The sequence below is a fragment of the Felis catus genome, chromosome F1, assembly GCF_018350175.1.
Source record: "Felis catus isolate Fca126 chromosome F1, F.catus_Fca126_mat1.0, whole genome shotgun sequence".
NCBI lineage: Eukaryota > Metazoa > Chordata > Mammalia > Carnivora > Felidae > Felis > Felis catus.
In genome coordinates this window covers 26815447-26843061 of record NC_058384.1, presented here as the reverse complement: position 1 = coordinate 26843061, position 27615 = coordinate 26815447, and the positions used below count along the sequence as shown (strand labels likewise).

Sequence of the window (27615 nt, the reverse complement as noted above, 5' to 3'; positions counted from 1 at the left end):
TCCCGGCCCCTCCGGACAACTTGCCCACTCTTTCATGTCACTCTCGGCCCAAAGCTGCTGTTTTACTTTCCTGAATGCCCCAGTTTCTGACTCTTCCATGGTCTACCCAGCCTCGATGGGTGGACAGTTGAGAAGAGATGAGGATCTGGGTTTTTCCTTGCTAGTCCTTCTCACTGCCAAGTCTGGTATTGTATGTGTTTTGGAGTTTCCTTCTCCAAACCTTCAATCCTGTTGAATAGAAACATTTTACTTAATTTCAGGAGGGTATTTTCCCTCAGATCTGTCTTCAGAGGTGGGATGATGCCCATGGTCTGCCTAACCCCAGCAGATTTCATGTCCTTTGTTAAGGAGACTCAGTTTCCCCATCTTCTTCTGTGTAACGTGCTGTCTTAAGTTTTTTTTTTTTTTCCCCAGTAAACATCTATTGAGTTCTGATCATGGGCCACGTAATGTTCCCGTTCCTAGGAATAAAGTAGTGAATGAACGAATATGGGCCATTGTCATGGAGTATTACTTGACTTAGACAACGACAGCTGCTGTAGAAAGCTCAACACATGGACCTATGACAGTATCTGTCAGGAGGACCTGATCAGCCCTGAGAGCTAAGGAAGGCTGGCTTCCTTGGAACGTGGCATTCAAACTATGCTTTGAAGGTAACTAGAAATTTGGTTGGTGGTGGTAGGTGGGGACAGGGAATGGTGGGAACAGGACACACGGAGACCTTGAGGTGGGAGGATGTGACCCCGACCAGGAGCAGAGAGAAGGCCAGTGTTTCTAGGTTGGAGAGTGAAGGGGTGAGGTAGCCATGGAGAGGCCAGGAAGGAAGGCAGGCAGGCCAGACCATACCCTGCCTTGTGTGCAATGGGAGGTAAGGAAGCATTTAAGCAGGTGAGACCATTTTCAAGTGCTCACTCTGGCTGCAGGGTGGGGACAGATGGGGAGGAGCAAGAGGGAGAATGAGGATAGCAGTAGGCAGCTATTGGAATGTTTTAAATTAATTTTTCAAATGTTTATTTTTTTTTGAGAGAGAGAGAGCATGAGCAGGGGAGGGGCAGAGAGAGGGGGAGACACAGAATCCAAAGCTGGCTCCAGGCTCTGAACCGTCAGCAAAGAGCCTGACATGGGGCTCAAAACCACAAACCATGCAATCTTGACCTGAGCCGAAGTTGGACACTTAACTGACTGAGTCACCCAGGTGCCCTGCTATTGGAATCTTTCAAAGTAACGCTTGATGATCTCTTGGACTGTGATGGAAGGAGTGGGGGTGGAACAAAGAGGTGGGTCTGGAGAATACCAGGTAGTGTGTGGGGGGGTGGGGGGGGGAGGGAGAGGGTCAGATAGACCTGGTAATAGACTGGGTGAGGGAAAGGGAGGCATCAAGGATGACTCAAGGTTTCTGGTTTGTAAAATTGGGGGGTGGCATCCGTCATGGTGAAGAGCAAAGGGTGGGAGCCAGGTTTGGGGGCGAACATCAGGAGTTCCGTTTGACATATGACTGTACCTATTCACCTGGTCCCTGGGACTGATGGGAACAACATTGCTCATGAAAATCCTTGGGCTCTTTAGGGGAACCTCTGTGCTTAGATTCAGAGATGGGCCCCTGCACTCTCTTTCCCCATTAACTTGAGTCTACTCTGATCCTTGTAAGAAATGGTCACTCAGTAGGGGGACTGACTGACCTATCAGGGTAACAGTGCCATGTGGGCATTAAAAAATATGGTGCCCCTGTGTCCTGGAAGTTAAATGTCCTTCCCAGGATGAGCCACTCCCTTGATTTTTATACAACCACAAGTGGGTGGGAATCACTGGACCTTAGTGCTGGGCTTCAGCTGCTGAAATGCCCCATGAACTTGGGAGGTCTTCGAACTTTTCTGAGCCTGTACTTCTGATGATGAGGATCAGCTAAGAGATAGTGTGGGTGAAAGGGCTCTATAAAATTAGCTGTTATATAGAAATAGACGGTGTCTCGGTGTCATTGTGGCTGCAGCTTCCCTGGTGCCATCTGCTGTCCCCTGTGGATCAGATGGAGGATAAGATTTGTGTCAATGACCACATCACTTGGTGGGTGTCACCACTGTGGTCCTGCAGCCAGATTTTTATTACATGTGACACTGTTCTTACGCAAGAATTCTGCAAATTCAGTTCCTTGAGACATTGTGCCAAATCCTTCAGCAAAATTGAAATCTTCCACATCTGCTCTGTTCCTCTCAGTCACTAATTTTGGTAATTTGATTACAGAGACAGCCCTCTCTGTTGGAGCTTTTCTGCGCCGGCTGAGGAAACTGGTTCTGCGTGATGTGTTATTGCCCCTCCTTCTGAACAGGTTGTTTCTCCTTCATGTTTTGTTCTTGAGTTTGGAAAATACAGCACTGACAGGAGCTGCAGTGGGCAAACTGCCTCCGGTTCTTTTTAGAGCAGGGTAGGGAATAAACAAACAAATACATTCATCTATACATAAATACACCTCAGGCAGCTGCTTCTGGAAAGGATCAATACCTGCCCGTGTTTTCCTCTATAAAAAGGGGACAGGCGGAGTGTTTTTTATAGACGACTTTGCTCATTGGCACTGGGAATCCAGCCCGCTGTCTGAGCTGTGAAACTGAGGGCTGGTCTTTGGTTTCTCTGGAGCTCTGTTTCTCCACCTGTAAAATGAAGGCATCTAAATTGCCCTTTCTGGCTCAGAAGGTCAATTCTTTCATTCATTCAGCAAATATCTGTTCTAGGCAGGTAGCTGTGAACACATCAGACACACACTCCTGGCTTTGAAATACCTAAGTCCTGGGCGCCTGGGTGGCTCAGTCGGTTAAGTGTCCGACTTCAGCTCAGGTCATGATCTCACTGTCTGTGAGTTCGAGCCCCGAGTCCAGCTCTGTGCTGGCAGCTCAGAGCCTGGAGCCTGTTTCAGATTCTGTGTCTCCCTTTCTCTCTGCCCCTCGGCCACTCACGCTGTCTCTCTCTGTCTCTCAAAAATGAATAAACGTTAAAAAAGTTTTGTTAACAAAAATAAAGGGTCCTTATTGTATTGTGGTGGGGTGAAGAACAGGTGGGTAGGTATCCTAGAGTGGGGGATGCTTCCCTGTCTGGCTGTCAGGGAAGGTCTCCTGAGAGAAGAAGGCTGAGCTGAGAGGAAGGAGGAGGAAGAGGAGAAGGTGGGATCATCTGGGCCAAGGAAGAGCCTTTAAGAGGCTGTGAGGAACTGGGCAAAGTCTGGGATGGCTGCAGCTCAGAAAGCGGGGGGCAGCTGGGTGGGAGGAAGCTGGAAATCTGGGCAGGGGATGGTTTGCCAGAGCCTGGTGGGCCTTGAAATCTGGAAGGGGGCAGAGAGACCCAGGGCCTTTGAACCACTCAGAGACTGAGGTGCCCCCAGTGGCAGGCTGGCGGTGGTACTCCCAAATTCAGCGCCCTCTTTTTAGCCAGCCCAGTCCCTCCTGTCTTCTGGGCCATTGGAATAGCCCTTCTATTTGGCTTCTCCTGATAAACCGCTCACCCTGATTTCTTTCTTTTAATTATTTTTTCCCCTGAAGAGATGTTTATGGGATTTGAGGCATCTGAGGCAGTTGGCAGGGTGAAGGAGGCCTTTCTTAACTGTTCAGTCTTCTTTTCCCAGTACTTTGTGTCTTTTTCCTGCATATTTTCTTTGGAAGCCCTGCTGAGGGCTTGTTTGGGACTTAAATTTTAGTAAGAAGGCCATGTGGGAGTTAGGAGGGGTGAGCAGAAGATGAGCCATCTAGTGTCAATACCAAGAAGGACCCACAGACTTCCCCTCCTCGCCACTTTTGAATAAAGAGCCAATGCCAAACTCTAACCACTTTATACTTAAGCAAATTTAACAAAAATCTCATTTAAAAATAGCCACCTTGAAGCTCCTCAAACACTCCATGTTCCCTCCCTCCCCAGGGCCTTTGCACATGCTGTCCCTTCTTGGAGCACTTTTCCCTTCACCTCATACCCCTTTGCCTACTTTCCCCTACTCCTCCTTCTTAGCTCAGCTTAAACATCACTTCTTCAGAGAAATTGTCATTGCCCCACCCCGGTGAGATTGGGTCCTCTTATATTCTACCATGGCTCCCTATTCTCTTCCTGCATACCACTCACTTTTGCTTGTAGTTAAGTATTTGTGAAGTAATTTGATGATTCCCCACTAGACTCTAAGCTCTCTGAGAGAGACTGAGTCATTGTTATATCTTCAGCATGGAGCACAATGCCTGGCACACCGTGAGCATCCCATAAACATTTATTAGGTGGATAAATTATCATGAACCACAATTTCTTAGGCTTTTGGGATATGCTGTTGCCATGACAGAACTTAAGAAAGCAGAAGTCACATTACAGCTCTTTGGCCTGGGCTTCTGTGAAACCCAGGCTGACATAAATCTGTTCAGGACATGTGTTTCAGTTCATGTTTGACAACAGCTCTGGCCAAAAGGAAAATGAACGGAATGTTTGGGGATAGGGAGCTCAATACTTTATGAGAAAGGTCAGACATTTGGGCAGGGAGCTGGGAGTTTAATGTGGCCGAGATAGTTATTGATCATCGACCATCCACGTGCTCTGACATATGCTGGCTTCTCTTGTAATTACATTGCCATGTGCCTGGTTCTTTCCAATGGATTGAGAGTGGAAGTAATGGGAGCCATTTCCACCTGGAGGTGGTTCAAATGCATGTGTCTTTTTTCACCTCTCTTTTCCCTCATGTTGAAGGCCATGTGTCCATAGGACAGAGTTGAAGATGGAGAAAAACCTCCTAATGTATGAAGCCCTTCTGTGAATAAAAAATAAATCTTTGTTCCATAAAACTTTTAGGATTAAGATTAATCTTAAAAATTTTTTTTTCTTTTAATGTGTATTTTATTTTTGAGAGAGAGAGAGACAGAGAGTGCAAGCAGGATAGGGGCAGAGACAGAGGGAGACATAGAATCTGAAGTAGGTTCCAGGCTCTGAGCTGTCAACACAGAGCCCGTGCAGGACTCGAACTCACAAACTGTGAGCCCATGACTTCAGCCGAAGTTGGATGTTTAACAGAGCCACCCAGACGCCCCAGGATTAAGATTAATCTTATCAAAATTTCAGGATTTATCTGTTACTGTGGCATATCATAGACTGTCCTGACTGATACTCTCTTACCACACAAAACTTCCTCATGCTTTTTCTAAAAAACCAAATATTTATTTCCTTTTAAATTCTTACCTGTTGGGGCGCCTGGGTGGTGCAGTCGGTTAAGCGTCCGACTTCAGCCAGGTCACGATCTCACGGTCCGTGAGTTCGAGCCCTGCGTCGGGCTCTGGGCTGATGGCTCAGAGTCTGGAGCCTGTTTCTGATTCTGTGTCCCCCTCTCTCTCTGCCCCTCCCCCGTTCATGCTCTGTCTCTCTCTGTCCCAAAAATAAATAAACGTTGAAAAAAAAAATTTAAATTCTTACCTGTTAACCAGATGGCTTCTGACTTTCTGGAACTTGTATAAAGAACTCCAGGCATCCCACTAGTGATTTTCAGACAATATGGCTCCTGCCAACATTTGGTTGTATTGGTCTCTTAACATGGTTTCCTTCCCCTCCCCCAGGAACAATGTTTCATATGAAGCAAATGTCTTTCAGTTCCTGGTGGCATTTCTGACAGCTTCTGGAAGAGGAGTTCTGCTTGGCAGATTCCTGGAGTGTCTTCTACATGCTTCAACCTGTTCTCTCCCAGGTGAGCTGGGCCTCAGAGTATATCCTTTTCAGGTTCTGATCTTCTCCAATTATTCAGCAGGCTCAGAATTGAAAGACTCAGACTATGAGTAGATAGACAAACCTCCCATCCCCCCCCCCCCCAGAAAAAACCCCAAACAGTCATTTTTAGGGTAAAGGAGCCTGTGCTCTGTGGTACCTGCTGAGGAACAGCTTCTGAGTCCTGCTGCTTCTTACACTTCACTCCTTCGAGAGCTGCTGGGGAGGGGTCAGGGACTTGCTGAGGAGGAAGGAGCTTCTGCTGGCAAATGGGAGCTGGTGTCAGCTGACAGATCCTCTCCACACTGAAAGCGGCCTCTTGCCGGCTGTGGGGTCTCCCTAGCTGGCAGACTGTGAGCAAACCACTCCAGCGACCTCATCTGTAAAACAAAGTGTGTGTGACTGGGGGTGGGGCTGTGTAGCACTCAGTTGTCAAACCACTGACCCTCAGGGATCAGAAGGATGGGTAATGGGCACATAGGGCACTGGCCTTCTATGCCAGAAAAGCTCTGCTTTTATTTATTTCATTTAGGTGGGAGGATAATCGTTGATGTATTAACTAATCAATTAATTAATGCTTTGTTCTGGCTGTCATGAGAGGTTACAAAGAAGGAGGTGAGTTTTATTTTCTCCCATCACCTTGAATTCTGGCCTCCTTGCCCTAGAGGTCTGCTTTTGAGATTCAGGACAAAAAAGTCATTCACAGGGAGAACTACTCTCCCCAACCTAAGTTTTGTTTGAAGAGGAGAGGAGAGGAAAGAGAGTATGGGACTCAGAGTGGTTCTTCTTGGGAGAGAGGGGCTGGCAAGGACCAGTGAGGGGTGGAGGACTGTGTCTTGCTTGTTGACATAATGCTAGTTGTGGGTGGTTGGCTGCTGTGTCTTCAGATGCCAGTTCTGTGTCCTCAAGAATAGCCTTGGGTGGGCCTCTGTGCTCAAGAATGTCTTGGTGAATAAGTCAAGAAGGATCTTGGAGATAGAAGAGGGTTGGGGAGAGTGATATTCTCTTTTCAAGGAGCAATGGTAGATGAGGGAACAAAGGGAAGTGTCTTCTACCCATTGACCCAAGGGATGGGATGGAAGAGAGGGTCTCCAATGACTGGCTATTATTGATACTGGACTCCTTGGCTATTATGATGAGTAGAGACTTAGTGCCAGATTCAGTGTACCTTGGAAGAACATGGAATACGAGTGATATGGAGAGAATCCTAGGCTCTGTGCATTTGGCCTTGTAGATAAGAGTGCTACCAAACATTTGCAATGCACTCTACTGAATGACCTCTGAGGTTCTTTCTGGAGCAGTCTATAATACTGTAGTTTTAAATGGTGACTTATGGGTGGTAAGTGTCTTAAACTGTAATCCTCTACATCCTGCCCCACCTCTGCTCTGTATCAGGGGGCATACACATGGAAACTCTAGAGTTTCAGCCATGGTGGGTGGGGGGGTGGGGTCAAAAATCATCCTCTTAGAAATTTGGAGCCAAGTTTACAAAGCACAAATGAGACTTTGCAGAGCCTGATGCTTGGTTGGAGAACCTGGATCAGACCATGCTTGAACCAGCCAGATCTACTGATAACTAGAAATGCTCATTTGAATTCATGTGGCAGGTCTGCTGGGCCAGCTGAGCTCCCCAGTTGTTTCACCAAAGGCATGGCTCCTGCACATGAGATGAGCCACTAGCTTCACTGGGGGCTCAGCTGGTGTTCATGTGAGGGATATAGCCACAACATAAAAGCACAGATACGTTGGAGATGTTCCTGTGCTGGTAGCGTGAGTAACGGTCCTCTGTGTTTCACTGGCCAGCAGGGCATGAGGACCTTCCCCAGGGCCTGCTCCACAGACTGGTTGGCTTCTTCTGTTCTCTGGAACTTAAATCCAAGTCAATCACTAGTTTGCTTGTGCTCAGGGGCAGATTTACATGGAATTAATGAGGCTGAGGCTCCAGGCCCTGGGAGGTACCAGGGGTTGAAGAATGTTCTAAGTGGAGAGAGTAATTTCTATACAAGCATTCTGGTAATTGCTTAAAGAGATCTTGGTAGCAAAGGTCTGGAAAAAATTTCAAGTAACTTGTTATTATTTATTCTTTTATTCAAAATAAGTGTGCTCTTTTGTACCTGATTTTATATTAGTTATTTTGTATTCTTTTTCCAGCAGAGGGAACAAAAATTTCTTCAGGTGTTGCAAAACCCAGATCTGGGACTGCTTACCTTAGTACACACGTGCCTGGGATGTTTCTGACAATCAGTGAGCAGACAGGAGTGTGTCTAGAACTCCTCCAAATAGCCCTGTACTTTCTACTGTTGGTGTTTGGGCCCAACCCATCCTCCCCCAGGAGTGCCTTCCCAATCCTGCCTGAGCCAGCCACTCCTGAAGCTCTTCTGTCCAGGTGTGGCCAGGTGTGACTTCTTCCACTTCCAACCAGTGGTGGACATTTCTTTAAAATCTAGTTAGTGAGTTCTCATGTACAACTTTATATTTTTTTCTGTTGTTTGTCTTGAATTGAAATTTGAGTACCAGATTGTTACTTAACTTTTTATGTCCTTTTGTCCTATTTCCCCAAATTAGAGCATAAGCTTCTTGAAGTGGGGGCTGCTTTCACAAAAAAGAACTTTGTGTTTCTGACAGGGCATGTCTCACACTGAACTTCTCAACACATAGCTATTGCTTTAGTTGAATAACGATGCCTACAATATTTTTGAAGTTTTAAAAATTTACTCTCTTATTCAATTAAAAAAAGGCAGAGCAGGTAGATATTTTCTCTGCTTTATGTAATTGAAAAACTCAGCTGAGATACAGCTCACGTAGGGACCAGAATTAGACTATTGTTCCAAGGTAAGACAATTATAAAGCATTTTAGATAGATGGTTCCATCTTATTTTTAAGTTCTAGCACAAACGTAGAAATTTCTAGCAAATCCCTCTCCAGCTGGTCCTGTTTATCAGAAAGCCTTCTCTTCTGCCAACCCTGAACCTCCTGTGCTCTGATTTAAAGTTTACTTGCATTTTTCCTTACATCACCAGAGAGATCTATTCAAAACACTGACAATGTCAGCCCCTTGCTTAAAATCCTCCAATGCATTAAAAGAAACGTGGCGTCTTCTGTGACTTCCCACCATGAGTGAGCTGGCCCTGCCTGCCTCTCCAGCTCTTCCCACCCTCTTCTTCTTTTGCTCTGCTTTAGTCACATGGCTCTTCTTACACTTCCTAGCCTACCAAGTGCTTCCTGCCTCAGGGCCTTTGCTTGTGCGGCCCTTCTGCCTGCGATTCCTTCTGCTCCTTATCCTTTGGCTCCCTGCTTACTATCCCTTCCTAGAAAGGGCCTTTTTGATCACCCATCACAAAGAGGCCTCAGCTGTGCCAGACTTCATCACAGCACGGTGTTTATTTCCTGGGCAGAATTTTTCACAGTCTGAAATAATTTTAACTATTGCTTGCTTTAGTGGTTTCTGTTTTGTCTTCTCCAGGGACCCTGTCCATTTTACTCACTGCTGCATTATCCTCAGTCCCATTTTTACTTGTCACATGGCAGGGGTTCAATATGTATTTATCAACTGGAGGAAAAAGTATTTAATTTTTTGGTCTTGGGGCAAAAGAAGAGGCTCAGGACCCACCTCTCAGAGTCTGGTTATAAGAGGTTCACCTGAGTCTGAGAGACCACCTGGTGACAGGTGCTCACTTTTGGATCCGGTCAGTGGCTCCTTTCTCACTGCTCTGGCCCCTGTCCAGACACTCACCCCAGGCATTCCCCTCTCCCTAGCTCTTCCAGCAGGCCTGAGAAGGCCAGTAGGGAGCTAGTGAGCACCCGATGCTGCTTGTATGGCTGGGAAAATACCATGTGGGAGGTCCCCTACTGCCCGTCACAGTCCCATCTCTTCCTGAGGCCCCAAGTGTGAGCATTTGACACTTAGCAAGGCCAACAGCATTGTCATCTCAAGGGAGGTGGGGATCATTCAGGGAGAGGAGTTCACATGAGATTTTAAAAGACACTGTTGTTTGAGGTGACAGAATGGCCCCTTTTAGGGCCCAGGGTCTCACTTGGGAGTCAGTGGATAAAAGAATGATTTAGTGGCTGGAGAAAGGGAAATCAGCTTCTGAGGCTTTTCCAGCTGCTCAGCCATAACACCGTCCAAGAGCTGACCTTTAATGTGGGCGTGTGCGGCCAACCTGCTGGGACAGACCAGAAGAATCAAGCCAAGAGACACTGATGGCAAACCTAAACCAGCTAAGGGTGGAGCAGCCAGGGGCACAGCCTGGCAGGGAGGGCAGCCAGAGACCTGGGAGATTGAAAACAGCAATCAAATGTTTGAAGCGGGCCCAGTGAGTGTAGAGGGCTTTTGTGGAGGCTTGAAACAGAGGGCAGACTAGGCTGAGAGCTGTGGGGCAACAGGACCACACAGCAGTGTGTGGGGAGAGGATGGAAACTGTCACTCCCAGCCCAGGGCAAGGGGACAGAGGTGCCTGGCCCACAGAGTGCTGGGCTCCATGAAACTGCAGACAATACTTAGTTGCACTCAGCAAAGCCCATTTCATATAAATGGTCTAAATTGGGCCTCTGAAGAGTATACCATCATCTCTACTGCCTAGATATGGAAACAGGTGCAAGAGAGGTTGGATGAGTTAGTCACCTGGGCCCCTGGTTAGTTAGTGGCAGAACCAGGATTGGAAGTCGGGTTTTCTTATGCTGGGGTCAAGCCACAGCGGTGTTTTGCGAGCTAGTGAGGTTGCACCACCCCTGGAGATGATGTCCACTCTTTCTTTCTGGGTCCTCCTCCTTCTCAAAATCAAATCCACCGTCCTCAGTCCCAGTTAAATCAGGTACTGAGAGCCTTCAAAGGCCCTGAGCCAGAGCAGATTCTGCTGCCTTACTCCACCAGCCCATGAGGACCAGGTGCTTCTCATCTGGGACTCAGTCCCCCAGGAGGCCTCCAGACCCTAGGATTTGGAGCAGAGCAAGATGACGACTCTGTAGTCAAGCGTTCTCTCCCAGGCTATACCATGAGGGGGTTGAAGAGCCTATATGTTTGTAGAAAACAGCTGATTCTACTGAAACCTACTTCATGTTCATTGGCCTGACTTGGATGGTGTTTCTTTGTGCCAGAGAGGCTGTGGTGGATCACATTAATGACCCCTATTCTTCCCTCTTTCTTTATTCATGCCCTTTGCCATGTGACTTTGTGGATTTTGTTTCCTTCTTTCTTGCATCTGGGACTAGTCATGTGACTTGCTTTGGCCAATAGAATATGGTAGAAGTGACTGTAGTTTCCAGCTTGAACCTCAAGATACCTTGTTTTTGCTTGTCCTCTTGTTCTCTCCCTGGAAGGAACATGGCTGGGCTGGCCTGCTGGTTGATGACAGGAAAAGTATGAGGGACATTTGGAGCAGAGCTGCCCCCTAAGCAGCATGGAGAGCCCCCGACAGATCCACAGATGCCTGGGGAGGCAGCCTACACCAGCCACTCCACAGAGCCGTGTAGGCTATAATTATTGAATTTTGTATGCCACTGGGACTTTGTGGCTGGTAAGCAGCAGTCTGCTGGTGGTAGCTCACAGATAGAGGGACACTTTAAGAGTTAGTAAAGTACCAGAACTCTGACAAGCTAACTCAGTATGTGATATAGAAAGAGAAAAAAAAAAAAGTAAGAAAGTTGATTGACCAAAGCTTAGCTCAGGAAGGGACCTAGGGATCCTGAGTCCCACTCTTCACCTTGCCTGTAAAGAATTGGAGTCCCGGAGATGTGAAGTGACTCGTTCCAGGCCACACATGTGTGTGTTGAGAAAAGAAGTCCAGCTTCCCCATCCAGTCTTCCTCCTTGTACAGTTCAGATGGGCACACTGAGCTGGTGGCAGTCCCAGCATGTGGGTGAAAGTCAAGGGTGGGATGTGCTTCATAACCACACTCTTAAACTCTGAACCCTGAAGCCTCTTGGACTTGGGGATCTGAGACTAAGTAAATAGCCTTAAAGCAGGAAGCCAATACCAGAGTGCCTACTTGCCCTTTCAGTAATGGTCTTCTGGCTCCAAATGGCAGCCAGTTGCAACTTTCAGCTGCTAAGCCCCAGTGGTCACTTTTGAGCTGTACAAGGCCAAGTGGGTCCTGTTCCCAGAAAACTGTGATGTGGCCTCAGGACTGTTCAGGCAGTTGGATTACACTCTAGGCTCTGACATTGCCCTGCCCTTGGGCCTGAGAAATGCTCCTTTGAATACTGGGCATGGTATAGAATCATTGGCAGGTGTCTTCCTGTGTTGACAACTGCATCTCTTGCACATCTGTTCTCTCAGAGGTGAGACCGGAGTGGGGCAGTTACAGGTTGTATATACTCAGAGATCTGTGAAACGTTCTTTTCCTGAATAGAACATGATGGGTTTAACAATCGTGCTTTTCTAATTTTTTTAATGTTTATTTTTGAGAGAGCGAGAGAGACAGAGTGTGAGCAGGGGAAGGGGCAGAGAGAGGGAGACACAGAATCTGAAGCAGACTCCAGGCTCTGAGCTGTCGGCAGAGAGCCTGACATGGGACTTGAACTCACAAACCACGAGGTCATGACCTGAGCTGAAGTTGGCGCTTAACCGATGCCCCAACAATTGTGCTTTTCAATAATTCCTCTATTCCAGGGTTTTCTGTTGGCCCTGTCTCCTTTTTGTTCCCTTCTTACTGGAAGAACATGAATTAGATCTCTGTTGGGAAGAGGGGAAGGTAGGGGGTTCTAGGCAGCCAGATTGGAAAAGACTGGAAAAGGACAAACACTACTGAGACCTTCTGCTTGGCTCCCTCCTGTCCTAATATCAGCCTAGACGCTATCCAGGCTTCAGAATTCCTGGGATTCCTGGGTATGTTGACCAGTAAGGACCAAGAGGCTGACCTTGGACTGCTGAAAGGAGACCTGGGGCCCCCTCCTGGTGCCCCAAGACTCTTTGTGCTGCAGTTCTCCAATCTGGTTGCACATTAGACTCATTTGGGGGTTTCTAAACGACCCAGTCTCAGCCACCTTAGACAATAGGATCAGAATCTTGGGAGGGTGGTGGTGGTGAGAGCTTAAGCAAGGTATTTTTTTAGTATAATTTATTTAAATCATGTTTTAAAAAAATATTTATTTTGAGAGAGCAAGAGAGAGAGAGCATGTGCTTGCATGGCTTTAAGCACAAGCAGGAGAGGCAGAGAGAGAATCTGAAGCAGGCTCCATGCTGTCAGTGCAGGGCCTGACACAGGGCTTACTCCCACAAACTGTGAGATCATGACCTGAGCCAAGATCCAGAATTGGATGCTTAATGGACTGAGCCACCTGGACGCCCCTATTTAAATCATGTTTATACAATTTTATTTTTAAATAATAGCTGTGGTTAGCAATGGGCTTACAGAATTCATGAAAAATTAACAATCACCTCTCCCAAACCTGCATAACATGCCATCTTATATTCCAATGAGCCCCAAATTTCTATTTCCAACCAAGAACTCTATCTCAGTCCCAGGCTTATGTAGCTAACCTCCTACTTCTCCATTTCTATGACTCACAGACATCTCAAACTTAACATATCCAAAACCAAAATCTATATCTTTTCCCCTGATGCTGCTTTCCTTTGGGGCTCCCTATATCACCATTCAGATGTCGAGCCAGAACCTTGGGTCATCCTTGTCATTTTTGCTTCCTCAGTGATACCTCTGCCCATTGCCCCCGTGGCATCTGTCACCAAGTGTGAATCCGTTCTACCTCCAAATATATCTTGAATCCATCTACTTCTCTCCGTCTCCTGTAACACCTCCCTGTCCCAAACTACTAGCATCTCTCCCTGGAACTATCACAGCAGCCTCTGACATAGTCTTCCTGATTCTGGTCTTTCTTTCATCCAGCCATGTTCCATGAAAAGCCACAGTAAGCTTTTTAAAATATAAGGAGTACCCTCTGTTTAAATCCCCTTAGGCTTTTCCTAGTGCTCTTAGAATAAAATGCTTACTCATCACCGTGGCTTATAAACAAAGCCCAGTGAGGTCTGCCATGACCTTTGCTATTGGACTCAAGCCACACTTGTGCAACATAGCCCTTTTAATTCTCTTCCAATCAAGCTCACTCCTTTAGAGCTTTCACACGTACTCTTTTCTTCCATGTGGAGCACTTGTGTCTCTCCTTTTTAATTAAAGCATAACTGACATACAATATTATGTTAGTTTCAGGTGTATTAATATATTGATTTGACATTTATATACATTGCAAAATGATCTCCGTAATAAGGCAAGTAAACGTCTGTCATCTTACAATGTTAATGCAATATTATTGAGTATATTCCCTATGCTGGACATCGTGTCCCATGGTTTGTTTATTTAATAACTGGAAGTTTGTACTTCTTGATCCCCTCCACCCATTTTGCACTCCCCCCCCCCCCAACTCCTTCTCCTTTGACAACCTCCAATCTCTTCATTGTATCTATGAATCTGGGTTTTGTTTGTTTATTTTGTTTTGCAAATACCACATGTAAGTGAAATCACATGGTATTTGTTTTTCTCTGACTTATTTAACTTAGCATAATACCATCTAGATCCATGTTGTTGCAAATGGCAAGATCTCATTATTTTTTAATGCCTGAGTAATATTCCATTGTGTATATACCACATCTTTATCCATTCCTCTATGGATGGACACTTAGCTTGCTTCCATATCTTGGCTACTTGTAAATAATGTTGCAGTAAACACAGGGGTACATATATCTTTTTGATTATTGTTTTCATTTTCTTCAGATAGATACCCAGTAGTAGAATTGCTGGATCATATGATAGTTCTGTTTGTATTTTTTTGAGGAAACTCTATACTGTTTTCCAGAGTGGCTGTACCAATTTTCATTCCCACCAACAGTGCACAAGTGTTCCCTTTTCTTCACGCTCTTGCCAACACCTGTTATTTCTTGTGTTTTGGATTTTAACCATTCTAAGGTATAAGGTGATATCTCATTGTGGTTTGATTTGCATTTCCCTGATTGAGTGATGTTGAACATCTTTTCGTATTCCTGTTGACCATCTATCTTCTTTGGAGAAATGTCAATTCAGATTCTCTGCCCATTTTTTTTTTTTTTAATTTTTTTTTTTTAACGTTTATTTATTTTTGAGACAGAGACAGAGCATGAACGGGGGAGGGGCAGAGAGAGAGGGAGACACAGAATCGGAAACAGGCTCCAGGCTCTGAGCCATCAGCCCAGAGCCTGATGCGGGGCTCGAACACACGGACCGCGAGATCGTGACCTGGCTGAAGTCGGACGCTTAACCGACTGCGCCACCCAGGCGCCCCTCTCTGCCCATTTTTAATTGGCTTTTACTATTGTTGTTTTATTGAGTTGTATGAGTTCTTTATATATTTTGGATATTAACCCCTTATTAGATATATGATTTATAAATATCTTCTTTCATTCAGTAGGTTGCCTTTTTGTTTTGTTGATGGCTTCCTTTGTTGTGCAGAAACTTAGTTTGATATAATTTGAGCAAGGCATTTTTATAAAAGTCCTCAGTTCTCATATGCAGCCAGAGTTGGATCCACTGCTTCCAGAGATGAGTCTGTAAGAGCCACCTGTAGGTACTTTCACCAAATGCTGTTTGGAGGAATACATTGATGAAGAAGTTCTGTGGGTTAAATTACTGTCTGTAGTAGGCTGAATCATGCCACCCAAAGATATCAGGTTCTAATCCCTGGAACTTACAAATATCATCTTATTTGGAAAAAGCGACTTTGCAGATGTGATTAAATTAATAATCTTAAAATGGGAAGATTATCCTGGATATTTTTAGTGAGCCCTAAATACAATCATGAATATCCTTATAAGAGGGGGCAGAGGGAGATTATGCAGACACAGAGGAGAAAGTGATGGGAAGATGGAATGGAGAGATTTAAAGATGCAAGCCTTGATGATTGCAGTAATATGACCACAAGTCAAGAGATACTGGAAGCCACCAGGAACCAGAAGAAACAAGGAAAAGGTTCTTTTCAGAGCCTCCACAGGGAGCACAGCCCTACCAACACCTTGATTTTGGTCCCATGAAACTGATTTCTGACTTCTGGCCTCTAGAGTGGTGAGAGAGTAAATGTGTGTTGTTTTGAGCCACGCAGTTTATGGTAATTTGTTACAGCAGCCACAGGAAACTAATACACTCCCTACTTGCAGAGGTCCTTCAAGCTGTCAAGTCAGTGTTACCCTTTATGGGTAACATCCCCTAGTTCAATGTATAACTCATATGAATCCAATCAATCAACCAACTGGCCAACAACTCTTAAGGAGGGGACCAGCCGCATACTAGATAAAATGGCCATTACAGAGCAGGGTGGGCAGCAGCATGGGGAACAGTTAGGACTGGAATTGTGTCAGCAGACAGGACTGGCATCCTTTGTGGTTTTCTACCTACTGGTCATATGTTAGTCAGAGGAACTATATATAGATATGGAAGAGCTTATATAGGCAAGAAAGGGGGCTGGGGGAAAAGGGGCAGAATCCCTGGAAAGGAAAGAATAGTTTGAAGATAGGACTATGCTAAAGATTTTGTGGAAACAAGCACACAGACAAGGCATGGCTGGAGCCAAGGTTTGAAGCAAGGAGGTTTCTCTTAAACATCAGCGTGTTAAATTATTGAGTGGCATTGTCTAGGAATTTGTACTTAATAGAAGCTCCCAGGTTATTCTCATTTAGATGATTTACTGATTAAATTTTTAGAAACACTGAGTTCAGGTCATTGAGATAGAAAGTTGAAAAATTGATTATAGTTAGGCTTATTGACTCTTCAAAATTAGCAAAACCTTAAATATTGTTTGTTTTACTATGCAGCATTTCTTTTGCAGCTATACCATATCTTAATCCAGCTATAAGGATTATAATGAACATCATCAGCTCCCATTCTACCTTTTCCTATCTCGGATTCCCAGAGGCAACTTATTTTAACTCTTTTAGCTATTTATTCTGGTGTGTAGCCTCCATATTTCCAAATGACGTGTGTGTACTGCCTCGTCTTGATTTTTCAATTTGAAGCATTGTCTATTGACTTCCCACCAAGGTTAATGATTAACTTTTCTATCCATTTCCCTGACCCTTTCAATAGATCAAATTCTCTCCCTCCATTTTCTCCTGCTAGCTATCTTATAATGTTTGGTTAAGTAAAACTCAGCATGTCAATTTCTAGGCAAAATTGTTTGCAGCCAAGCCATATGGTGATGATGACTACATTTGCTTTATTATATCACTTAGATGTCTCTTGGAATAAGAAGTTGCTTAGTTTTAGTTTTCCAGGTACCTGTGGCAGAGACAGCCAGCTGGGCCCTGACATCCATTCTCCCCTTGTTCTGGAGTAAGAGAGTTGTAGGTGTACATTCAGCCACCCAGCTAACGCTATAGTTCCTTGCCTCCCTTGTAGCTGGGTATGGGCATTGTGACTGAGTTGGATCAATGAGAAGTGAGCCGATAAGGCAGCACCTGGGTCATGCCCTTAAAGGTAGGAATGTAACTTCCTCTTTCTCTTTCCTCCTTTCTGTTGGAGAAATGCAGATGTAGTGACAAGAGCAAGATCAGACAACTTAGACTCTAGGGTGGAAGTCAAACGTTGAGGAGTGAAGGACAACATGATTGAAGACGACAGCATTACCATGAGAAAGAAATAGACTGCCATCTTGTTTGAGTTTCTGCCCCATTGGGTCACTTTGCGGCCTGTGTTAACAGCTGCTGTAATGTCTAGGGGCAGATTTTCCATGGAGCGAGAGGATCTTAAGCTTCTGGGGTTTTTTATTTGCACAGATCTGTTTCAAAGACCCTGGTATGGACTCTAGACCTTTTGTATTTGTGGTTTTGTATTCTTTTCATTAAGGAATCCCCTCTGCCCCCAATTATGTAAGCTTTAGTCCCCCCAAAGTGGGTCCTACCCCTCTCTGTACCTAAAGTAGAAAATGCTAGCTCTCCACCAAAATCCATTCTGTCCTTCTTTGGACCTCAGTTAGGCTGCCTTTCCCCGCAGTCTATCTTCTGGATAAGTATGGCCCTGCCAGTGGGAATGACGTGTGTTGCCTCCAGGCCTGGCTCATAGAAACCTCCTCTGGTTTCCTGCATGCTCCATTTTGGCTGTCTGGAAAGGTGACAATTAGGGTGTCCTTGGAAGGTATGTTTTAAAGATGGCAGAGCATCCATCAACAGTGTCACTGATGAATACATGGTGAGAACAATTCACCAACTTTAATGTCTGCCCAGGACTGTTATACCAAAAAGAAATAAACCTGTCTTTAAGCCACTGAATTTTGGGAATATACTTGTTTCTTCAGATCAGCTTACTCTAATACAGTACCTATCATTAATCAATTCCCATCCTACAGAACTCTAAATCTCATTGCAGCAAGCATCATGTCAGGAAATATATTAGTTCCAATTATTTCTTTTGGAAAGTTTTCTGGAGATTGCTGAGCACCTTCTCTAATCGGTTTTCTTACTAGTTCTACTGTATAGCTGTTAACATTTATCATCGTTTTAGAAAATTCCTTTTGCTTCTCTCTTGTATTGGAGCCTAGTTTCTGGATCCTATGTCTTTATTTTTTTTTCTTATTTATTCTTTTGTTCTGCTGTGACATATCTTCCAGTAGTGTTCTAGGAAAGAATGCATAAGATGTAAAATTGTAGTTTTGAATGCATGATTTATATTCTTGTTTTATATCTAATGTTGACTCTTAATTTATACTTTGGGTGAGTATAGCATTCTAAGTTGGATAGTTTTTCTTTCCAAATTTTTAAGGCATTGCTCCATTGTCTTACCAAGTTGTTGCACACAAGTTCAGTGCTACTCTTACTTCTTTTCTTAGTACGTGATTTGATTTTCCCTCTGAAAGATTTCAGAATACTGTCTTTGTTCTCAATGTTCTTATGTTTGAGTGATATCTTTCTGTGGGTCATTTTTCACACCATCAGATAAGGGTATAGTGACTGTTCTAAAGTTAGAAATTTAAACCTTTTAGTTCTGGAAAAGTTTTTTTGTGTGGTGTGTGTGTGTGTGTGTGTGTGTGTGTGTGTGTGTGTGTGTGTTTAATAAAATTAACTCTCTCTCTCTCTCTCTCTCTCTCTCTCTCTCTCTGGAAGTTCCCATTATTCAGATTTTGGCCCTTCTGGAATAATCTCCTCATTTTTTTCTGGGAGATTTTCCCAGTGTTAACTTCTAACACTTTCATTGAAATTTTAATTCCTTGACCGTGTGTGTGTTTTTAAGTTTATTTATTTATTTTGAGAAAGAGGGAGAAAGAGCATGAACTGGGGAGGGGAAAGAGAGGGAGAGAGAGAGGATCCCAAGCAGGCTCTGCACTGTCAACACAGAGCCCAACACAGGGCACGAACCCACAAATGTGAGATCATGACCTGAGCCGAAATCAAGAGTTGGAGGCTTAACCGACTGAGCCACCAGGCGCCCCTTCCCTGATTGTGTTTTTAAAAGTTCTGTCTTTTCCCTGAATCAATCAATCTTACTTTTTTTCCTAGTGTTGTATTCTTGTTTCATGAATGTAATATATTTTATCTCCCTGAGGACACAATTATCGTTTTTAAAAAATGTTTTCTTCTTCTTCTTGTAGTGTCTCTTTTACCTCTGAATATCTTTTAAAATTCCTATTTGGTTTGGATTTTCTCTGCCATGTTTAAGGATTCTTCAGATGTCTGGTAATTCTTGGCTAACTTTTCATATATAGGAGAAAGATACTCAATCTTTTTGGAACGTCTGAGAGATTTGTTGATTGGTGGGCCTCCCTATATAGCCCATTTCCTTGCAGACCCTGAGATGTCAGTATCTCTAGGACTTTACTATGGCTCACTTTTCTTATAGAGAAATCCTCCTATCTCTTGCCTTATAAGCCACTAAGACTGGTTGCTTAAAAGGGAAAGGGGCCTGTGGTGGACATGGAACTCCACCTTCAAAGAAGGCCTTGTTGGATCAGCTTCTGGGAATGTGGTTAGTAGGTAGTTTTCAGCTGCCATTTTCTTCATGGATAGTCTCAGTTGCAGAGAGCCCCTTCCAGATCGTGCCCATCCAGAGTGGCCCATTTCCAATAATTGATCAAGGTAGTGATGTAAGGGCCTGACATTTTTTGGTCCACTGTGGGACAACTCTCTCGGACCATTTCAGCTTTAGAGCTCCCCATGGAAATGGCTGAGGCTGTCAGACGGTTTTTCCCTCTGCCCCATCTCTTTCCTTTCCACAGGCATTGATCCCAAGAGCACTCCCTAATAAATTTCCTGAAGAGTAAACTCTTTCTCACAGTCTGTTTTCCAGATGACCCAACTTGCAATAGATTCTTAAGGAGCATTGCATAAAAGTAGGTACTAAGAGAGGGCTTTGGAGCTGGATCATTCACCTCCCATTTGATAATCAGAATCTCATCATTGGTTATAGTCCCTGGTGCAAGTTCAATGGTTAAAACTTTCACCAGTGGTAAGGGGCACCTGGGTGGCTCTGTTGGCTGTGTCTGACTCTTGATTTAAGCTCAGGTGATGATCTCAAGGTTGTGGGATTGAGCTCTGTGTTGGGCTCTGCACTGGGTATGGAGCCTGGTTGGAATTCTCTCTCTCTCTCTTCCTCTGCCCCTCCTGCTCTCCTTTCTCTCTCTCAAATAAAAAAAAAAACTTTCACTAGCGGTGAATTGGATGGTGTATCGATAGAAGAAAATGTACTAGTTGGTGCTATATGTCAGGTATTTGAAAAATATGAGGGAAATAATGCTATAAAACAACTGGATTATGTATTAGTTTTCTATTGCTGCTGTGACAAATTACCACAACCTCAGTGGCTTATACACTTTAAATTTATTATCTTAAAATTCTATAGGTCAGAAATCAGACCAGGTCTCACTGATCTACCTACATGTCAAATTTTGGCAGGATTACATTCCTTTCTGAAGTCTCTAGGGAAGAATCTGCTTCCTTGCTTTTTATAGCTCTTAGTGGCTGACTGTATTCCTTGGTTCATGGTTCCCTCCTTCATCTTCAAAGTTAGTAATGGTGGGAGGAGTCCCTCTCATTCTGTCATCTCTAGTTTTCTACAACCTGAAAAGTTTTCTGCTTTTAAGGACTCAGACGATTAGATTGGGTCCACTAGGTAATCCAGGATAATCTCCCCATCTCAAGGTACTTAATCTTATTCATGTTTTTAAGTCCTTTTTACCATGTAAGTTCACATATTCATGAGTTCTGAGAAATAGGGCACAGAAATCTTTGTGGGGGGGCCATCATCTGCTTCCGCAGATGGCTATTGCTAAGCTTTATGACATGTTAGAAAAAAAAAGAGACTAAGAGCAGCTAACAGCCAATTCAAACCATATGAAAGCTTCCTTGTTTTGTGTTAAGAGGCTGTTATGCTACAGAGGAAGCACAGAGAAAGTGGAGGCCAAGACCCAGTACCTAATGATCGGAGTGGGTGATCTCCAAAGAAGGCTAAATTCCCAAACATAGCAGGTCTGCTATGCCAAGGTCAAGATCCTGGTTGGGAAAGGATGGGACCTTGCCACATGGATATCTGGGTCAATGTCCTCCAAACTCAATTTCTCAGATTCCTTTGAATTCTCTGAACCTGTAGAATATGGCCACTATCCCTGTTAAAATCTAGCACTCCCACACTTGCTTAAAGACCATGCAGAGGCCTCTTATCTGCAGGACAAAATGTGTTGCCTATCCCTCAGGGTTTGTCCCTGATTCCTCCTGGCCCCTGGGCCTATAACTAGTGTTAAGTCACAGAACAACCCAGTCAGGGACATGCTAGCTTGAAAGGGGAGGAAACGGACTATCTCCCAAATCTAGCCAGTATGTACTGGAAGGAGCCAGAGGAGTACACTACCCCAGATTCTGAGAGTGCTTGATCATGACTGCCAGAATGTAAGATCGAATAGGGGAAAACATTGATTTGGAAATATATAATATAATCAGATGGTGTAAACTTGCTGCTGTAATGGCTCTTAGAGGCATACAAAAAGTGATGGCCTACCTTCATGGGGCAAAATTCCAGAATGGTCATCATAAATGGTAGAGAAGGAATTAAAAGACTCAGGGATACAGACATGCCACATGGATATACCAAGTGAACCTTGGAAACCCACTAGATGAGGATATCATTTAAAGTATGCACTGACAGAGAGGCACCAACATCACTGTTTGATGTTGGTTCACCTCTGTGGGCCAGAACTGGTGGTAGGAGGGACTATTACAGAACTAGACTCACTGATAGCAGAGGAAATAGGACCCCAACACAGCAGAGGCCGAGTGGCAGTACTTACCACTTCAGAAGCTATTTGTGGATGCAATAATTGTAATGAACAGCAGAACCATTATTGTGGATACAATTATTATAGTGAGTGGCAAGTTTGGAGTGGTAGCCAAGGGGATCTGACCCACAAAGTGTTGTGAACATGGTTAATACAGCAGTGTGCCCTTAGGGGCAAAATATACGAGCAGCAAACAAGGGTACTACTCAACTTGTGTCAGCAAAAGAAACCAAGGATGGATGATCAGGACAGCTACCCAACAAAAAGTAAGGGTCCCTTGATTTCTGGATCTGAGCTAGTTTTCAGATTCACAGCCCATTGATTGAAGGAGAGGCCATGTCATCAGGAAGAAGGACCCTGTAACATCTCTGCAAGTATACATGGTAATGATTCCACCAATCCTTCCCCCTAAAAGGATCTATAACAATTTACTCTGATAATTATACTCTGGGGAAAGGAAAATACCAAATATTTAATGGATAGTTAGACACAGAGTTTGAGTGGACATTGATACTCAGAGGCTTGAAATACCACTAAGGTCCTCCAGTTAAAGTAGGCATAGGAAGAGCACTTAATAAATAAAGTTCTGGCCAAGATCTAGCTCTCAGTGCTTCTACTGAGTCTTGTGGACCCACCTGTTGTCATTTTCCCAGTCCCAAAATGTCTAATTGGGATGGATATAGTTCATTGTAAGGTGGAAGTGGTGCATCAGATTGAATATGAATAGAACCAGAGAACACATGTAAGCTGCATGAGCAGGTAGCTCAGATTTCATATCATCTACCACTATTTCACCATGGTCACCCTCTTAGGTCACACTTATGGCCATATGAGAGAATCCTTTATGACTAGCCGACAGAGAAGGAAAAGTCCAATCTTGGATTATAGATGTATCAGCTTGGTATCTGGGCTCAAGTCAAAATATGTACAGTAGCTGTACCACAGCCTCCCTCAGAGGTAGCCTGGAAAGACAGAGGTGAGGGAAAATCCTCCCAATGGATGGAGCTTCCACTGTTACATCTGGTTATCCACTCTGTGTGAAAAGAGAAGTAGCTCCAGGATATATATGGACTTACAGGTAGTGGCAAATAATCTAATTGATCAGTGACCTAAAAGGGGAAAGATTGCAATGTTGAGAACAAGGATGTCTGGGGTAGAGGCATATTGATGGACATGTGGGAACACATAACAAGTGTAAATATCTTTGTATCACATGCTCACACCCATAAGAGTGCTTTTACCATGGGAGAGATGCTAAGCAAGCTAGTAGATAAAATGACCCAGAGAGTTGATGTCAGTCAGCTCCTATCATTGGCCACCATAGTGCTGTATGATAAGAAGAATGAGGTGGCCGTGGTGGCAGATGCTGAGGCTAACCTGGGCTCAAAATCCTGGGGTCCCATTTGCGAAAGCTAATCTAGCTACTATTGCTATGAAATATCCAACTTTATGGCAAGGGAAACCAATGCTGGCCCTCAGCACCATTCCTTGAGGGAGCAAGTTGACTACATTGGGTCTCTTTCACTGTGAAAGGACTAGCAATTTGTTCTGAAATGAATAGATACACATTCTGAGCATGGGTTTGCATATCCTGCCAAGCCACTATCTGAGGATATACATGAGATCCCATGTCACGTCACATCAGATCAGGATATCCACTTTACAGAAACGGAGGTACAAGAGTAGATCCATCACCATGGAATATATTGGTTATAGTACATGCTGGACAGGATGTAGAAGCTGACAGGATGGTAGAGCTTTTGGGTGACTTGTTGAAGAAACAGCTGAAGCTCCAGGTCAGAGGTGATACTTTCAAGGATGAGGTGTCATATTCTAGGATGCAATAGACACCTTGAATCAAAGACCTTTATATGATGCTATGTCCCAAACTGGAAGAATTCATGGGTCTATGGACTAAGAAGGATGGAGGGGTAACCCTGCTTATGATCACTCCCAATGGCTCACATAAAAATTTTGTGCTTTTTGTGCCTGCATCTCTGGCTTTTGTAAGGATAAAAGTCCCCATCTCCAAAGTGGGAACATTTCTCTCTACCAGGGGACTCAGCAAAAAACTCTTTGAACTATAACTTTAGCTGCCACCTGACACTTCAGGCTCCTTGTGTTTAGGGATCAGCAGGTGAGAAGTCACCATCTTGACAAGGATGATTGATCCTGATTATTCCAGGAGGTAGAGCTGCTCTTACACAATGGAGACAGGGAGGCAGGTAATACCTTGGGCACTTCTTTTGTATTCCCTTCCTTAACTATAATGGTAAATGGATAAGTGCAGCAATCCCAAACTGAAAGGGCAAGGTGAATAGAGATAGACCCTCAGGCTTGAGGGTCCAATTTATGCCAACAGCATGAAACCAGCAAAGATGCTGACTGAAGATGAGAGGACATCTCAACAGCCACAAAAGATAGTGGTGGAAAGAGACAATGGATAGAGGATGAGGCTCCGAGAGCAGCTGCAGCAGTGGGAACTGTAATTTGTTCCATTAATTTTCCTTCTGAACTATAATTTGTCTCATTAATCTTCCACTTGTAAGTTTCCCCCAGGGATAGAGGCCCATGAGAACCATGGCAAATTTAGCAGCATGTGCCAACAAAATACTTCCCTGAAGTCCTCACCACATTCTGGTGACATGGGTGGGGATCTCAGAATGAATTAGGATATAGAGAGCTTTATCATTTCATCATCTTGGATATGGCTACTTCTTGGAATTTCATGTAACATGTAGAGGACATGAGCTTCTCGTTAATGTTGTGATGGTCAGTTTTATGTGTCACCTTGACTGGATTAAGGGATGCCCAGAATGCTTGGTGTTTCTGGAAGAGATTAGCACTTGAATCCAGACACTGAATAAAGAAGATTGCTCTCACTCTTGTGGTGGGCATCATCTAATCCTTTGAGGACTGAATAGAACAAAAAGGTGGAGGAAGGGTGAATTTTCTTTCTGCTCCAGTGGGGACATCCATCTTCTCCTGCCCTCAGGCATCAGTGCTTCCAGTTCTTGGGTCTTTGAACTCAGATTGGGACTTAAACCATTGTCTCAGGTCTTTAAGTTGGACTAGAATTGCACCATGACTTTCTTGGGCCTCCAACTTGCAGACAGCAGATCATGGGATTTCTGAGCTTTCATAATGGCATAAGTCAATTCCTTATGATTAATATTTCACACACTTTCTATATATGTCCTATTGGTTCTGCTTCTCTGGAGAATGCTGACTAATATATTATCCATTCTCCATTGCCCTCTCAACTCTCACCACCCCTTCCATTCCCATTCCACCAAGAGATACAAAGATCTCAACCACTTTCAAACAATCAATCAACCAATCAACAGGTACTTTATGAACAACTTTGCTCAGCTCTGCACCTTGGCCTTATGGAACCCACTACAACAGTGTACTTCTTCCACCCTCTCCCTCCCTGCTAGACTGCAAATTCCACAGGATCATGGACTGTGTCTAGCATCCCCAGTCCTGAGATCAAAACCTGGCACTTTCTAGGTGTTCTATACATTATTTTTTAAATAAATGAAGGACATTTATTTTATTTTTTTATTTTTATTATTTATTTGTTTGTTTATTTATTTTTTCAATATATGAAGTTTATTGTCAAATTGGTTTCCATACAACACCCAGTGCTCATCCCAAAAGGTGCCCTCCTCAATACCCATCACCCACCCTCCCCTCCCTCCCACTCCCCATCAACCCTCAGTTTGTTCTCAGTTTTTAAGAGTCTCTTATGCTTTGGCTCTCTTCCACTCTAACCTCTTTTTTTTTTCTTCCCCTCCCCCATAGGTTTCTGTTAAGTTTCTCAGGATCCACATAAGAGTGAAACATTTTGGTATCTTTCTTTCTCTGTATGGCTTATTTCACGTAGCATAACACTCTCCAGTTTCATCCATGTTGCAACAAAGGGCCATATTTTATTCTTTCTCATTGCCACTTAAGTACTCCATTGTGTATATAAACCACAATTTCTTTATCTATTCATCAGTTGATGGACATTTAGGCTCTTTCCATAATTTGGCTATTGTTGAGAGTGCTGCTATAAACATTGGGGTGCAAGTTGCCCCTATGCATCAGTACTCCTGTATCCCTTGGGTAAATTCCTAGCAGTGCTATTGCTGGGTCATAGGGTAGGTCTATTTTTAATTTTCTGAGGAACCTCCACACTGTTTTCCAGAGTGGCTGCACCAATTTGCATTCCCACCAACAGTGCAAGAGGGTTCCCATTTCTCCACATCCTCTCCAGCATCTATAGTCTCCTGATTTGTTCATGTTGGCCACTCTGACTGGTGTGAGGTGATATCTGAGTGTGGTTTTGATTTGTATTTCCCTGATGAGGAGCGATGTTGATCATCTTTTCATGTGCCTGTTGGCCATCTGGATGAGGACATTTATTTTTTAAATAAATAAATGGCCCTCAAGAAGCCCACTGCTTAGTGCACGGTGGGACTAGGGGAAAGAAATGAGGAAGACAAGAGACTTAAATCTGGAAAATAATTATTCAGCTCCATAAAAACTTCTGGGTATAATTGGCTGCTAAATGAGTACTGTGGCACTCACTTGATATTTTAGGAGGTTGGAGGTATATGAGGTTGGAGAAAGGAAGGCTCCATAAAAAAAGTAGGACTTCTAGACCTTGAAAAGTACATAATGTCTATACAACTGAGAATGTTTGGGACTAATGGAGACTTATTCATTCAGCACATAAGTAATGGGTATCTACTTGGTGCTTGGGATGCAGCAGTGAACAGAAGAGATAAAAACAATCCCTCCCTCATGGAGCTTCTATTCTTATAGGCAGAGACAAACAATAAGTAAATAAGTGAGTTTATGGTATATTAGCAGGTGTAGGGAGCTTTGGGGAAGAAAAAAAATCAAAGAAGAATGATACAGAGGGTCAGCATGGGTGCATCTAGTCACACAGTGGGTGCAATGACTGGTTCCCAAGAAGTAAGATAGGAAACCATGTAGATCTTTTGGGAAGAACATGCAGGCAGAAGTAACAGAAGGTACAAAGGCTCTGAGGTATGTGTATGCCTGGTCTATGTGGTTGGCTCAGAGTGAACTAGAGCAAAAATAATAGTGGTTGGGTTCAAACTTTTTCTTTTATTTTGAGTGAAGGGGAGAAGCATTGGAAGGTGTATTAATTTTCTTTTGCTGTGTAACAAATTAACCACAAACTTAGTGGCTTAAAACAATATAAATTTATTATCTCACCATTTCCAAAGGTCAGGATTCTGGCATGTTTTCAGTGGGTCCTCTACTCAGGATCTCACTAGGGTGAATCAAGGTGTCAGCTGGAGTTGCAACCTCATATGAGGTTTTGGGATCCTTTTTCAAGTTCACTGATTATTGGCAGAATAATAGTTGTGTCATTGTTGAGTAATAGTTGAATTATAGTTGTAGGACTGAGATCCCCACTTTCTTGTTCCCTTTTAGCCTGAAGTCATTCTCAGCTCCCAGAAGCAACTTGCTACTCCTGCCACATGGCCCTCTCCATAGCATGGCTGTTTTTGAGGGCATCTCTGCTGCTTTGACTTCCTCGGTCTCTGACCTCTGGACCTTCTTTTAAAAGGGCCCACCTGATTAAACCAGGTCCACCTACAGCAGGGGCAGGAATGTTGGGACCGTTTTAGAATCCTGTTTACCCCAGAGGGC

General features: G+C 44.0%; 1 protein-coding gene across 9 annotated transcripts in view; it reads left to right on the top strand.

Annotated features, from left to right (window-relative positions):
• Positions 1-27615, top strand: part of CACNA1E (calcium voltage-gated channel subunit alpha1 E) — a 654182-nt gene that overhangs the window by 60521 nt on the left and 566046 nt on the right. For all 9 annotated transcript variants that reach the window (XM_045048892.1, XM_045048898.1, XM_045048896.1 and 6 more), the window contains 3 exons: positions 466-653; positions 2239-2323; positions 5559-5686. The gene's annotated coding sequence lies outside the window, so the exon portion shown is untranslated. The remainder of the gene's footprint in view (positions 1-465; positions 654-2238; positions 2324-5558; positions 5687-27615) is intronic.